Source organism: Perna viridis, chromosome 7 (assembly GCF_037379345.1).
Source record: "Perna viridis isolate PV_CMFRI_1.1 ecotype Kerala chromosome 7, ASM3737934v1, whole genome shotgun sequence".
Lineage (NCBI taxonomy): Eukaryota > Metazoa > Mollusca > Bivalvia > Mytilida > Mytilidae > Perna > Perna viridis.
This window is the reverse complement of record NC_142451.1, coordinates 28,904,356-28,918,660: the sequence shown is the minus strand read 5'-3', so window position 1 is coordinate 28,918,660 and position 14,305 is coordinate 28,904,356.

Sequence of the window (14,305 nt, the reverse complement as noted above, 5' to 3'; positions counted from 1 at the left end):
ATTGAAAGAAATGATTATATGTTGTTTTGTAAAAACTTAAATGTTTCAATTGTTTGTTATATTTGTATGCTGTGAAAGTATTATTGTTTGTGGGTAGTCCAAACCATGAAATTTGATTCCTAACAAATAAGGGATTCCCATTGACGTGTATAATGAAAACTTCAAAACCACGAATTCAAGAATCCACAAATTTGTATTTCTTCCCAGATCCATGAAAATTGGTATCCACAAATGCAAGTACTTTCACCGTTAATTATGAAAAAAAATTCAGACAGTCTGGAATCAAAATTATCAAGTCAGGATATTCTGTGCCCCCTAGAAATCAAATGGTTGCTCCCTAAGTACCAACCTATACAAAATTTCTCACTTGGAAAATGGAAAAGCATACAATGAAGCCTGTCTGAACACCTTTTGAACTGAAAGATTTACACTGGTTTAAATGCATTTTTGTGTGCATAAAATTATTGTTATGTTCAAATGAACATTTCAACTCGAAATGCACACTTAATTTTGTGAAGGAAAGGATGTAATATTTGGTTTTTTATGAAAAAAAAATCAGTGTTGAAGTATGTTCAATATATATTGTTAGAACACATTTAGATTAAAACTGAAAAAAGAACAGGTATGGTAAAAAGTAACAAATGTACCAGCTTATAACCTATGTACAAAATAGTAAATACGTAAGAGATCACAAAAAGGTCTTCAGCGTTGAAGTAAGCTCTGAAAGTCCCTGACAACTAAAGTTATATAATCCATGGGAAAAGAACGATGACACTTCTTAAGAATAAAACTAAAAAGTAAGGATACAAAGTCACATACACCACTGTGCAACATTTTCTGACCGTGGACAGAGACGCACTTGCGAGGGTGTTAAACTAGTTATATAAGGCATAAACCACCCCCTTTAATGTAAGGGTAGATAATGAACTAATACGTTTAAAGCAGCTGTTGGAATAAATGTTACAATAGAGGTTATGAAGTTTTTTGTCGAGAAAATGGATATTACAAATTCTTTCAAACTAATGCTGTTGGTGGGTCTATATATTATTGCTAACTGTTCATAGTCATGATGATTGAAATAGATTACGCAAATACCGAATAATCTAGACTTATTGTGGTCTTAGCTCAATGAAGGATATCCCACACCCATGTGACATGCTTGTAGGCTTTCTAGACTATCCATTAAACCATTAAAGTTCAAATTTCAAAAGGAATTCCACAAATGTTCAGATATCATAGGGTACACCTCTAGAGTCAATGGCACAGATTAAGTAATACTAAAAACGTCCACTTTCATTTTGCTCAAAAATGAAAAAAGACATGATCAAAAGGTATTTCCTATAATCACTCCCCGAAAGTTGATAATCCTCGAAAGCTTGAGGAAGGACGGGACTGAAGGAAGAGTGGATATGGTCACTTTAAATCAAATTAAGAAAACAAATCATTGCGCTTTTATCACAACATCACACCCCAAAATATGTTCTTTATCTCAATAAACCCTTAGCTTAGATGATTTATCAGGTCACTTATACGATGTCTTAACAAGGTAGGAGGTGTAAAATGGTGTAAACTCCGAAGTTCAAGTTCAAATGATGGTAATTATAATTAGACAAGAAGATTCGTAAAGTTGCCCGAATATTCAGAGCCTGATACAGAAACATATGAAATGCCAATTCTACAATGAAAACTCATTAATTTGGAGATGTTTTCAGTGTGATTCTCTCATCTATAGGGATTGCAACGTTAACATTGATAAAGTGATTGAACTTTTAACACTCATATAGTGATTGTCACGTTTAAATTCATTAGTTGACCTACTACAGATCATATACTGTTATTAAGAAGTGAAGAAGTGTAACATTCCATGCAATAAGCGCAGATCATGCATGTTCTTGTGATGAATGTAATATGCAGTGGTGGACTTCTTTTCAGTGTTTCAGTTGCAACTGCTGTTGCCTAGTCAGTGTTGAATTGGAAAATAAATGGATAAAAGCTGAACAACCCGAATGCCCAAGAAGTATTCGAATACAATTGTCGTAGTGCAGTTTAAGGTCATATCTGGCGAAAAAGATACTGTATAATAATGATAAGACGTGTTTTTTCAAGGTCATTGTCACCTCTGCGGAATTTTCGACTCGATAAAAAGGCTTCAAATAAACTTGTCTGACTGAGCTTGTTCTTCAGCTGTCCTGATGTACACACACACACGGCAAAAATGTGTGTGTACATCAGGACAGCTGAAGAACAAGCTCAGTCAGACAAGTTTATTTGAAGCCTTTTTATCGAGTCGAAAATAGACTAAAGTGCCATTGCATAAAAAAAGAAATTTAACTGTATTAATTCGACGTATATATCATGTATATGCAAAACAGATTAATAGTAGTCCAAAAATCTTAAAAGGGTCAAACCACAGTACATAGAATGCAAAGGAAATAAAATCTAGCCAAGAACAGAGATATTGGAAAGGGGACGTCAACAAACAAGCGAACATAGAAAACAATTGGAACAAAAAAAATTGAAATAAAAGTACTACAATGAAACAATACAAGACAGAGACTACAATAAAAATAAAAACAAAACAAACAAACGAACAAAAAACAAAACATAACTCAAATAAACAACTATTATGTCTAGTAACCGATCCAAATAAAAAAGAAATTGCAAATCCATGTTCAATCAAGCGTAAATTTCATTTGTGAGGCTGTACTTTCAAACCATCATATTTATTTGGCTTGGAAGTAGCCAGCTTTGCATCGACAGGTACGATTTTTTATGAATGAAAGTAAATAAAGTATCGTTGCATTCATTTCATTTTTTTTAGAACTTACCCGGCATAATCTGCTGTTTAACATTTTGTACTAGGTATGTTGAATGGCATTAAACGAGCTAAAAGGGAAAGGTAAAAATGTATCAATATTATATTTTTGTATTTAAATACTCGGTAGTCGTGTTCAATTTTAAAATCCTGTTATGAACGAATAATCAAAGAAACCAAGATTCTAGCGGTAATCAAAAGAATGTAATTCAGAGATAAAGACCAGACATGGACAACATACACACACAACAAAGAACATAAAATAACACAAATAATACATACAAGGTAAAAAAAAGAGTAAATGTGGGCAACTCGGACTCCACCGAAAACTGGGAGCATGGGCCAGATGAACCGTTAGGGTAATCGTCCTCTGATTTCCTAGAAACACCCACCGAGTAGTTGTAAAAAGTCAACACCAGGATAGACGAAAGAGGAAAGGAAAACTATGACACATTGAACAAATCGATTCTAATTGTGCAGATGGAAACACCTTAACGATATAAATGTATCCTTTCAGTTGAGCAGCTTTTTCAAGAAAGGAGAGCATGTCATCTTTCGCCAGAGTTTCAATCAAATTATCTGTTAAAGATGTTTCAGTATAGTCACCATGCAGTATTTTATGAAGACGTAAGTTGAAAGGTTGCTTGTGTGTTGTGTTGACGGACGCCCTACACAACCTTCTGAAAAAGAGCAGTTGAAGTTTGTCCATAAGTCCACAGATTGACCAGAGGCCAAGGTTACTGATACGTGAGTCTTTTGGGAACCATTTTTCAATGCATAAGGCAAATCGAGTGAAGTAACGTTGTGTCTGTTCTGGCATTTCATTTCAGTCGAAAGTATAACTCCTTTACAGACGGTTGTATCGTTGTTATCGTTGTAATTTCGTTCGGATAACACAAATATTATAAAGAGAATGTAGATTGCGTTTGAGCTTTTTTACAAGCTTGTTCAGTTCTATCGAGTGTTCTGTCAGTGCTGTCTAGTAAAGTTGCGACATAAATCAATTGGTCACACATGTTTATTACTTAATCTCCAAAATTAAACGAAAATTCATTCTTTGACGTTTAGTCGAATACTGAAGTTGAATGTTCAAAAATGATTGCAGTGCACTGTTGTCCCACTTAACAGAGTAGTGCCATCCACAAGAAAACTACAGGGAATATGCAAGTGCTCAATAAAAAGGCCATACATGTTGTATGAGGTCGTTGATAAAAGAGAAAATAACAGGCAGACATAACGCGTCCCTGACGAAATACAAATGTTTGTATCTCACGAGTACTATGGTTATTTGTACCAAATGTAAATGATTTTCCAGATTGTCCAAAATATTCCTATTTCCCAATGTTGTTAAAGTAATCCGCCTTGCCAAATTCGATCGAATGCCTTCTCATTGTCTTAAAATACTGCATAGACTTGGGAGTTACATTCGTTGTTAAGGTTTGTAGATTCTTTGAGTAAAAATTGCGGAGATAGAACCGTGTTCTTTGACAAAGGTGGGTGTGGTATAACTGTTTTTGTCTGCTTTAAAGATTCTTGAATTCTATTAAGCACTATCTCCTCTAATACTTTTGCAATAACTGATGTCAACATTATTGCGCGGTAGCAATTTGGAACAGATCTGTCTTTGTTGTTTCCTTTAAACTAAGTAATGATTGTTTCGTATTTGAAAGACATCGGGACATATTCAGTCTGAAGGACCAAATTAAATAACCTACAAATGGAGTTAACGCTAACTTTTCCACCATAAATGAAATGTTCATTGCAAATATGATCTGGTTCTGGAGCCTTCCCCACTTGCAATAATTTTTCTTGAACCACCCCCCCCCCCAACGTAATAGGGCCATAAGGTATCGGATTTTGAATACTATGGTCTGATAGGAAAGGTAAGTTTAAACAAGCAGAAATGTCCGAGTAAATTATGTCGTCAAACTGATCGTCCGAATCGGTATCATCAGCAAATCAGCAAAAAGATCATGGAAATAATCGCCCCCAAAGTTCGCAGATATTTACGTAGACAGTATCAGTTATGTCACCGTAAACTAGTTTCGGTAAAGATGACTTATTGTTTTTCATTTTTCTTCCGCGCTGGTAAAAAAATATTCAATGTCAATTTCTACTGCCGTTGGTATTTCTTCATACTTTTCATCTTCCCATCACTTTTGTGTGGTTCTTTTCTGTTTCCTGAATACCCGTCTATGATGCTTGTAAGTCACAAAACTATCGTGTTTGTGTTCTCTAGGACGTCCTTCGGAAATCCATTGTTGCCTAGCTTCCCTTTGTCTAAGTGAAAGTCATTCAGATTGTTCGGTTTCCAGGAAGGTTTCAAACATGGGCGGAATTTTCCTTTTGGGAGAGTAATAAAGGGAACCAAGGTTATAGCGGTAATCAAAAGAATGTAATCCAGGGACAAAGACCAGACATGGAAAACAGACATACACAACAAAGAACATAAAGTAACTAAAATCATACATACAAAGTAACAAAAGCAAATAAGCAAATCGGATTCCACTAAAAACTGGGAGTATGGACCAGGTACACCTGTAGGGTTAGCGTCCTCTGCTTTTCTAGAAACACCCCCTGGGCTGCTCATAAAAAGTCAAGTCCGGGATAAACAAACGAGGAAAGGAAAACTATGACCCGTTGAATAAATCAGTTTTCATGGTGCAGATGGATACACCATAACGATCCACGAGTTCATGATGACGACCATAAAACTTCTGTAGTGATGACTTCAATCTTGTAGCAACATAACCCTGTTCCAGAAGCCTATTTGTTAGAGTTCTTGCGCGATACAATAAGTCTGCGTAGTTTCGGCAAGCTATGGAATGAATGTTTTGGCGGAAACATGACAGACATTAGTGAACACACAGGTCTAAAATTTTACATCGTTATTATTCACATTTTTGCACTATATTTCGAACTTCAAAAGTTTTCCTCATCGCAGTCTGATCTTAAACTCAAATTCATTTGAATTAGACCATTTAAACACATTTTTCTACGCTAATTGGTTGATATTTTAAGAAGGTCAGTGCTACAGAGTAATCAGGTGAACCAGTGTTATATAAAAAATGTAATTCAGGGACAAAGACCAGACATAGAAAACAGAAATACACAACAAAGAACATAAAGTAACTAAAATCATACATACAAAGTAACAAAAGCAAATGAGCAACTCGAATTCCACTAAAAACTAAAATAAAAACCATTGAAATATACCTACCTTTTTTACTGTAACGACTGTTTTTAATATTAACATTAAAATCACCTATAATTGTACATTATTTTTACACCTGACCCTTAAGATCGTCTTTGAATATCAGTTTCAAAGTAACAAATAGTTTCAAAAGTATCATAATTTTTTTTTTAAATGAGACTTCCGATTTATATAACCAATATTCTGTTAATAAACTAATATCTGAACTGTCTAACATAAATTAAAAAAATGTTGTGCCATACATGGCTTCCCTCATATTCCATGCACATAGTCATGGCAAAGGCAACAAAAATATGTTACAAATAATTTACACAATTTAATCCTGTCTTGATCCAGTATTGTTTTTGTTGTACGGAACGTAGTTCCTCCAATATACACCACTAGGCCTGAAGGCTTCGTTGTTCGCGATGTGTACTTGAAAGTGATTTCGTTAATACTCACTCCCATAGTGTCGGTTGGTCGACGTTCGTTTGTGAATGTTGCATGTACGTACATTTGTATTTGTGTTCTGCACATGTGTTTACCGCATTGTCGACTATATCGTACGGTCTGACCGCTGTCTTTTTGTAAAGTACTTTTCTTTTTTCGTTCTACGTAACGAAACACCTTTGAAAGAGTAATCAAGGGAACCAAGGTTATAGCGGTAATCAAAAGTATGTAATCCAGGGACAAAGACCAGAAATGAAAAACAGACATACACAACTAAGAACACAAAGCAACCAAAATCATACACACAAAGCAACAAAAGCAAATGAGCAACTCGGACTCCACCAAAAACTGGGAGCATGGACCAGGTGCACCGATAGGGTAAGCGTCCTCTGTTTTTCTAGAAACACCCGCCGAGTTGCTCATAAAAAGTAAAGTCCGGGGTAGACAAATAAGGAAACGAAAACTATGACTATGATGAAAACATCGTTGCTCGATTTATGATTGATGCTTTCTCGAGGTCTAAAGTTTTCTAGCGATATCAGTTTCTAAATGAAAGTTAGAACTATTGTAAAGTTCTACAGTGTTTGACAAGTTTTACCGTACAAGTCTGTGATATTAAGTAGCACTCCAGCCAAAATCATGCAAAATGTGATTCATTGGAGAAAAGCCTACATATTTTTATTTTTGATATTTTGTTTGAATTGCCATAGCAAACAGAAATTAACATATGGTTTTCCATATAATCTGTGTTATTACGAGATAAAAAATTATATAGAATGCACTGTTGATTTCAAAATAAGGGAGATAACTCTATAAATGGCACTCAAATACTATAGAATCTATAGGATTTTCAATGTTGATTATCATCTAAAAGCAGGCAGATTGGAATGAATAATTGAACATTTCATAATATAGACCCATAAAACAACTTAATTACAAAATATGTAGCCTTTTTTTTGGGATGTATCACATTTTCAGATTTTGCATGATTCTTACAAAGACTACTACTGAAGTATAACGTAACCTTGGTATCATGCAAAACAAAAATAGGATATAAGAATTCCATTCTTTAAATGGTTTTAATTATGACATTGGTTTGAAAAAATCTTTAATGTGAATACTTTAGATAGTAACAGCTGTGGTTGATTTTGATCCTGCTATATAAATTATATGCAATATCATAACTTGAAGACCATACCTCATCTTTTTATCTATCATTGTATAGCTACCAAATCGTTAATAACGTAAATAATCTATTAATATGCTCCACAAATACAGGTAAGGGTTACTTAAGAAAAAAAATCGACAGAATAAAATCTAGATTTATTTAAATTCATATAAGAAATTATTAAATTTGAATCCCATAAACATTATAAAACTCAAAATCTTTCTGCTATGAATTCGAATATTTCTAGATTTGTAGTCAAGAGAAAAAAAAAGACGATTTTTAAAGTTTAAAGGGATAATTAAGATGAATATAATCACAAAATCTAGTAATGTTTAGTGAAAGAATTTCATTTAAATAAAACATAAAACAACTGGACCAGTAAACTGTGGGTGGTGTCGGCCTTGTATGAATGTACAAAATAATCGGCCAGAAGAGGTGCACAATGTGTACCAATTTGATATTCTAATCCACTAAAATAAACAAATGTGTTGTCTACAAAAAGAAATCAACAAAGTGGTAGTTTCATTATTTTTGTATTTGTTATAAAGTATGCATAATCTTTACCTTTAACCATGTATTGGTATTTGCGTTTACCAATTTTCTTAGAAAGGCAGTGTTGAATTAATATCTTTGATCTGCTCTTCACTAGTCATTTATATGGAACAACAGAACACAAGTATGATGAGTAGAGATATTAAATGTGATTGTGCTCTTGCATTCGAAAATACTAGAATTCTCAACAAGTTTTTTTCAAGCTTTTCAAATACACATTTGATTAATCCTGTTTCTAGCATAGCAACTTAACTTTTCCCAACTTTTAAGAACAAGTTCAACAGCTGTCCAGATCAAAACTGAGAAAGGGGTTCAGTGCTATACTTGGCAGAATGTGCAATAAAACGCTGTTTGCATTGAAAAATAAAGTTGAACTATGCAATAACTAAATAAATTGTCAAAAAAAGTTAGTGATATTCAAACTTGTTACTTTACATCACTACAAACATTAGTTCTCACCATAAAAAGCTGATCTAAGTAATAAATAAATGTGGAATTTTGCCTATTTTAACAGAAATCTGTCTACTAGTCATGGAGAAAATGTGTAGATAAATTTCTAGATGACACTGACTTTGCGTTGTTGTTGTTTACGAAGTTCCTTAATCAAACATTTCAATTTGAGGTAAATATAAACAAACACAATGTTAACATTTTTCTCATTTGGCATTTTTCTATGAGAATCCCCAAAGCAATCTGTACAACTTAATTTAGAAATACGAAAATTAAAGTAGACTTTAGTCAAAAGCCATCGTGTCAGGACGTTAAATTGTAAACTTGACACAAAAAATATCAGAAATGTATAAACTGTATACAACAATTGTAGATTATCATGAATGAAGATTAAGTGTAGGTGTAATAATCAGGCAGAGGATGAAACATAGAATGAAAAATCCTACCATTTTTTGAAAGAGTAATTGAATTATTTGTACCATCAGAACCAAGGAAAAAAAGGACAAAGTTTTCAATATCATTTTAGTAAATTGAGTTATAATTTTATTGAAATGCATTGAAAAACAATTTATTCTTACATGCTTTTAAAATTTTCTGAACATAATCTAATGATACAGAGATCAGGTAGTGGTCTTTTCAGGAAGGGAAACGATCCTTGAGCAAAATTATATTACCAGATTAGTGGATTTTTTGACATGCATGTTTCTCATTTTTTCCCATTTGCATGATTTGTACAAATACTTACACTTAAGAATCATTTATTTATTTATTGTCATAAAATCAAGTGAATTAGTTTGAATTGAATAAACAAAAACAAAAAAACAAAATAAAACAAGATCATCAATATGAATATCTTGTTATATAAATATCAAACATATATGAATATTGAAATTTCGTTATTTATACCTTTTGTTGTTGACACAAAATTGGTGACTACTTATATATGCATGAACATGTATAAGCAAATCTGACCTTTGCGAAAAGGGCTAGACCACTAAAATAAAAATAAGATACATCGAATTTCTAGATAGTGGGGTTCGACTTTAAAACTGTGGACCAAACTGATAATAAATAATCGGTTGTTTCCTGTATGTTGAAAAAATTGTTACGTGAACAATCAGCATTCCAGTGGGAACAAATTGTGCTCCTCTACTTGCTGACTCATTCCTTTACTCTTATGAGGCTGACTTTATAGCTAATCTGATCAGAATGAAGGAATATCGTTTAGCAAGATCCTTTAATCTCAGTTTCCGCTATACAGATGAGTTTTCATATCACAACTCATACGTTATGCCGGAGCTTGTCGTAACTACGCAGACTTTTTGTATCGCGACTTCCTACAATTAGCCTACTGGAACAGGGTATGTTGCTACAAGTTTGAGTCTTCACTTCAGAAGTTTTATGGTCGTCATCATGAACTCGTGGATCGTTATGATGTATCCATCAGCACCATGAAAACTGATTTTTTCAACGTGTCATAGTTTTCCTTTCCTCTTTCGTCTACCCCGGACTTTTCATGAGCAACTCACCGGGTGTTTCTAAAAAGCTTACCCTATCAGTGCACTTAGTCCATGCTCCCAGTTTTTAGTAGAGTCCGAGTTGCTCGTTTTCTTTTTTTTTACTTTGTATGTATTATTTTAGTTACTTTATGTTCTTTGTTGTATGTTTTCTATGTCTGGTCTTTGTCCCTGGATTGCATTCTTTTGATTTCCACTATACTCTTAGTTCCCTTGAATACTCTTACAATGTATTAATAATTGTATAAAAGGGAAAGAAAGGCAGTTTCTCCCCTAAAACAAAACAAAACAAAAACCAACCAACCATACAAACAGAAGAAAACCCAACCACCAACCAAGAAAAGAAAAAAAACCCAAACAAACAAAGGAAAATGAGAGGACGAATAGCAGAATCAAAACAGTGAATGTTATGTAATATTTCAAAATGATTGAGTCATCTAGCAGTGTAACTTTTTTAAACATTAACATGAAAACTTCGAAGTTTAGATAGGAAAAATCAAATTTGTTAGTATATCGTTATGACGTCTTCATGAAAGGTGAATTAGTAAATTGTAATTTAATTAATTATATGTCAAATGCTGTCTTCTTATGCCTTTTCTGGTACGTAATCTTAATACTGACTGTTCGAAACAGGTAATCTCAGCTATAGAACTCTGCACTTATGAACATTTTCATTTGGTATAATTTGAAAACGTTAGACAATGAACGCTTCTAAATTAATTTTGTTGTGTTTTGTTTTTTGTTAAGGACAAACAGATTTTCAGACATTGACCAGTTTTACTTTAAATATTAAGAAACTTAAGTTAGACTAACTTAAAAATTCAGGTCAAACGGAGACAACGCACGCTGTTATTAAAATACATTCCATACGCGTATCAAGGTGAAATTAAACAGACGTAAATCTATATTGAGGAATGTTATTATAAAGTTGTTTAAATGCCCAAATGAAGTATGTTATACATAATTTTATCCGATTTCATACCTATAGTCTTTTGTTTTAATTTGTTGAAACACAAATTCACGAAACTGGACAGTTTTCGTTTATGAAATTAATTTTAATGTTTCCATCATTTGTTTTTTTTTTTGAGGGTTGGAATATATTTAATACAGTAAGAATAATGAAAAAAGTATAGCACAATAATTCTATAATAATAATAATAATAATAATAATAATAATAATAAAAATGATAATAACAGCCTTTATTTAGACAGGATCAACGCATATTAGTACATTATACTAGTTCACATAATGGTCCTGTATTATAATACATATATACATCATAAAAATACAGTAAAACAATGTTAATTGTATCATGGGTTTTCATACAAACATATTAACTGACGTCTATATCTTTATTTAGAAAAATACTTTTCTAAATACGATTTTTAAAAGACGATAATGTATTACAATTTCTGACGTTTTCAAATGAATTGTTTCATAGACTGGTACCATACACTGTTAGAGAATGTTTATGATATTCAGTACAAGATCTTGAAGTAAAAAAACAAATGATTAACACACTGGCTAGAACTAATTTCATGTACATATCTAAATATATCTATATATATGTAGGTGCTAAAATGTTAAGTACTTTTAAATCTAAAGTAACCTTTCTAACCTTTCTGAATATAAAATAGTCAGGTATCGGCTTCCATCTAAGTACAGAAAATAAGCTTTGTGATGGAGTCATTATATTGATGACATTAAGTATAATGCGACGAGCCGCCTTCTAAACAAATTAACTAATTAACGTTGCTTTTGAAGATGACACTAAAACCTTTCATATTAGAGACCTCAATGTCAGAGAAACTTGTATTGAACATCAAAAGCTTAAGTTTTTATATGTTGGTGAGATGGGGTGTTAAAGTGAAAAAAGCCGATGTTAGTTGTTGCGATTGAAACATAAATAATTTATATTAAAGTACTTAAAATACACCTCTTCTTCATCTTGATTGCATTGAAAATTGAAGGAAAAAAAGATCTTTAACTTGCTGTACCAGTTTGCAAAATGGTGGTGAAATATTTTGTTAATTTTATTATTATCTGAAACAAACGAAAAAAAAGGCATTTAAATGAGTTATGAAGTTCAATTATTTGGTTAAAGATTTACGTTGTTTTTTTTTCGAAAAGCAGAAAATTAAAATTTTGGTTACAAATAGGTATCCAATAATATTTGACAACGCAAGTCAAGCTTTTGTTAGTTCTGTTTCAATGGCATGCTACCAGAAGAGGTTTAGGTGTAAAAATGCCAAAAGTATTGTCCACATTATATTGAAGGAGTCGTTTGATAATTAAATTCATTTCCACTAACCAGAAAGAGTAATCAAGGGAACCAAGGTTATAGCGGTAATCAAAAGTATGTAATCCAGGGACAAAGAGCAGAAATGGAAAACAGACATACAAAACAAAGAACATAAAGTAACTAAAATCATACATACAAAGTAACAAAAACAAATGAGCAACTCGGACTCCACTAAAAACTGGGAGCACTGGGAACAAGTGCACCGGTTGGTTAAGCGTCCTCTGCTTTTCTAGAAACACCCGCTGAGTTGCTCATAAAAAGTCAAGTCCGGGATAAACAAACGAGGAAAGGAAAACTATGACCCGTTGAATAAATCAGTTTTCATGGTGCAGATGGATACACCATAACGATCCACGAGTTCATGATGACGACCATAAAACTTCTGTAGTGATGACTTCAAACTTGTAGCAACATAACCCTGTTCCAGAAGCTTATTTGTTAGAGTTCTTGCGCGATACAGAAAGTCTGCGTAGTTTCGGCAAGCTCTGGCATAACGTATGAGTTGTGATATGAACACTCCATACGCAGGTGTGATGGGATGTTGCCACAGATGAAAGGAAAGTTGACAATTTTGAATAAAAAGTCATCACGTTTGTCGTAAAGTTTGGTCAATAGTTTTCCTTTACCGTCAATTTCTAAGTGTAGGTCAAGATATGAGGCTGACTTCACAGTGTCTGTAGAATACTTTATCTCAAGTTCTTTGGGGTAGATGCGATGTATCAAATCCCCCAAATTAGGAGTGTTTAAAGCTAATACGTCATCTATATAGCGGAAACTGAGATTAAAGAATCTAGCTAAACGATATTCTTTCTTTCGGATCAGATCAGACAGAGTTATATTATATTTAAAAATATTTGCTGTTCTGTTCGGAGAGTAGTTACATATGTAGTTAGTGTAGAGTCTACTTATTTTTCGTAAATAGTCTCTTTTTGAGATTTGAATAATACACATGAAATTCTATACATGCAGATAAAAAAAATACCAATCAAATGAATACTGCAAATTTCGGTATGCTGTACACGTGCTTCAAGAGTAACATCTCATTAGCAGCATTAGAACCAAATACCAAAAAATAGGAAGCTCTATAATAAAAAATAATTGTATATAAGAAATACTCAAAACAAAAGAATAACGGGAAGCTAAATCTCAGTAACGTTCTTTGCTGAACTTTGTTAAATCTGTAACCCTTCCAATGATGCATGCATCTTGCATTTGAACAAAAAATAATAATAAAAAAACATAAATATTATAAATGTCATAAATGTTTTTTTTTATATTTCTGAAAAGGAGAATAGCCAAAGAGTATTATGAACCTTTACAAATAGTACCATTGTAAAAGTATGTAGGAATATCGTCTTGTTTATGAAACACCAAAGGATCCAACAATGCAAAATAAAGTAACAACAGCTAAAGTACCAGTCCAGCGTAATACGGTATACAAATATAATAGTTGTTGATAAACCCGTCAATATCGTGATATTTTAGACTGCCCATAGGACAGTGGTATTGACTAAGACAGCGATAATGCCCGAGCAGCAGGTGAGGTCATTATTGCTGTCGCAGTCAATACCGAATTGGATTTTTCACCGATATGAAATAATAAATAATTTGAAAATTCTCATTAAAAAAATCAGCGTGAACCCTACAAAAATGAGGGTTGGATGACTGGGATAGTTCAGCAATCCCTGCTTCTTGGAAGAATTACTCGACTCAAAATTATGTCTGATGCATATTTTGTCTATGAACGCCCGATGGAATTGTATAACAGTGATATTTGTTCCTTTCGCATTGTCAAAACGTGCATAATTTCATGACATGGGCAATATAAATACTTGGTATTTTACTGAGATTCATTTT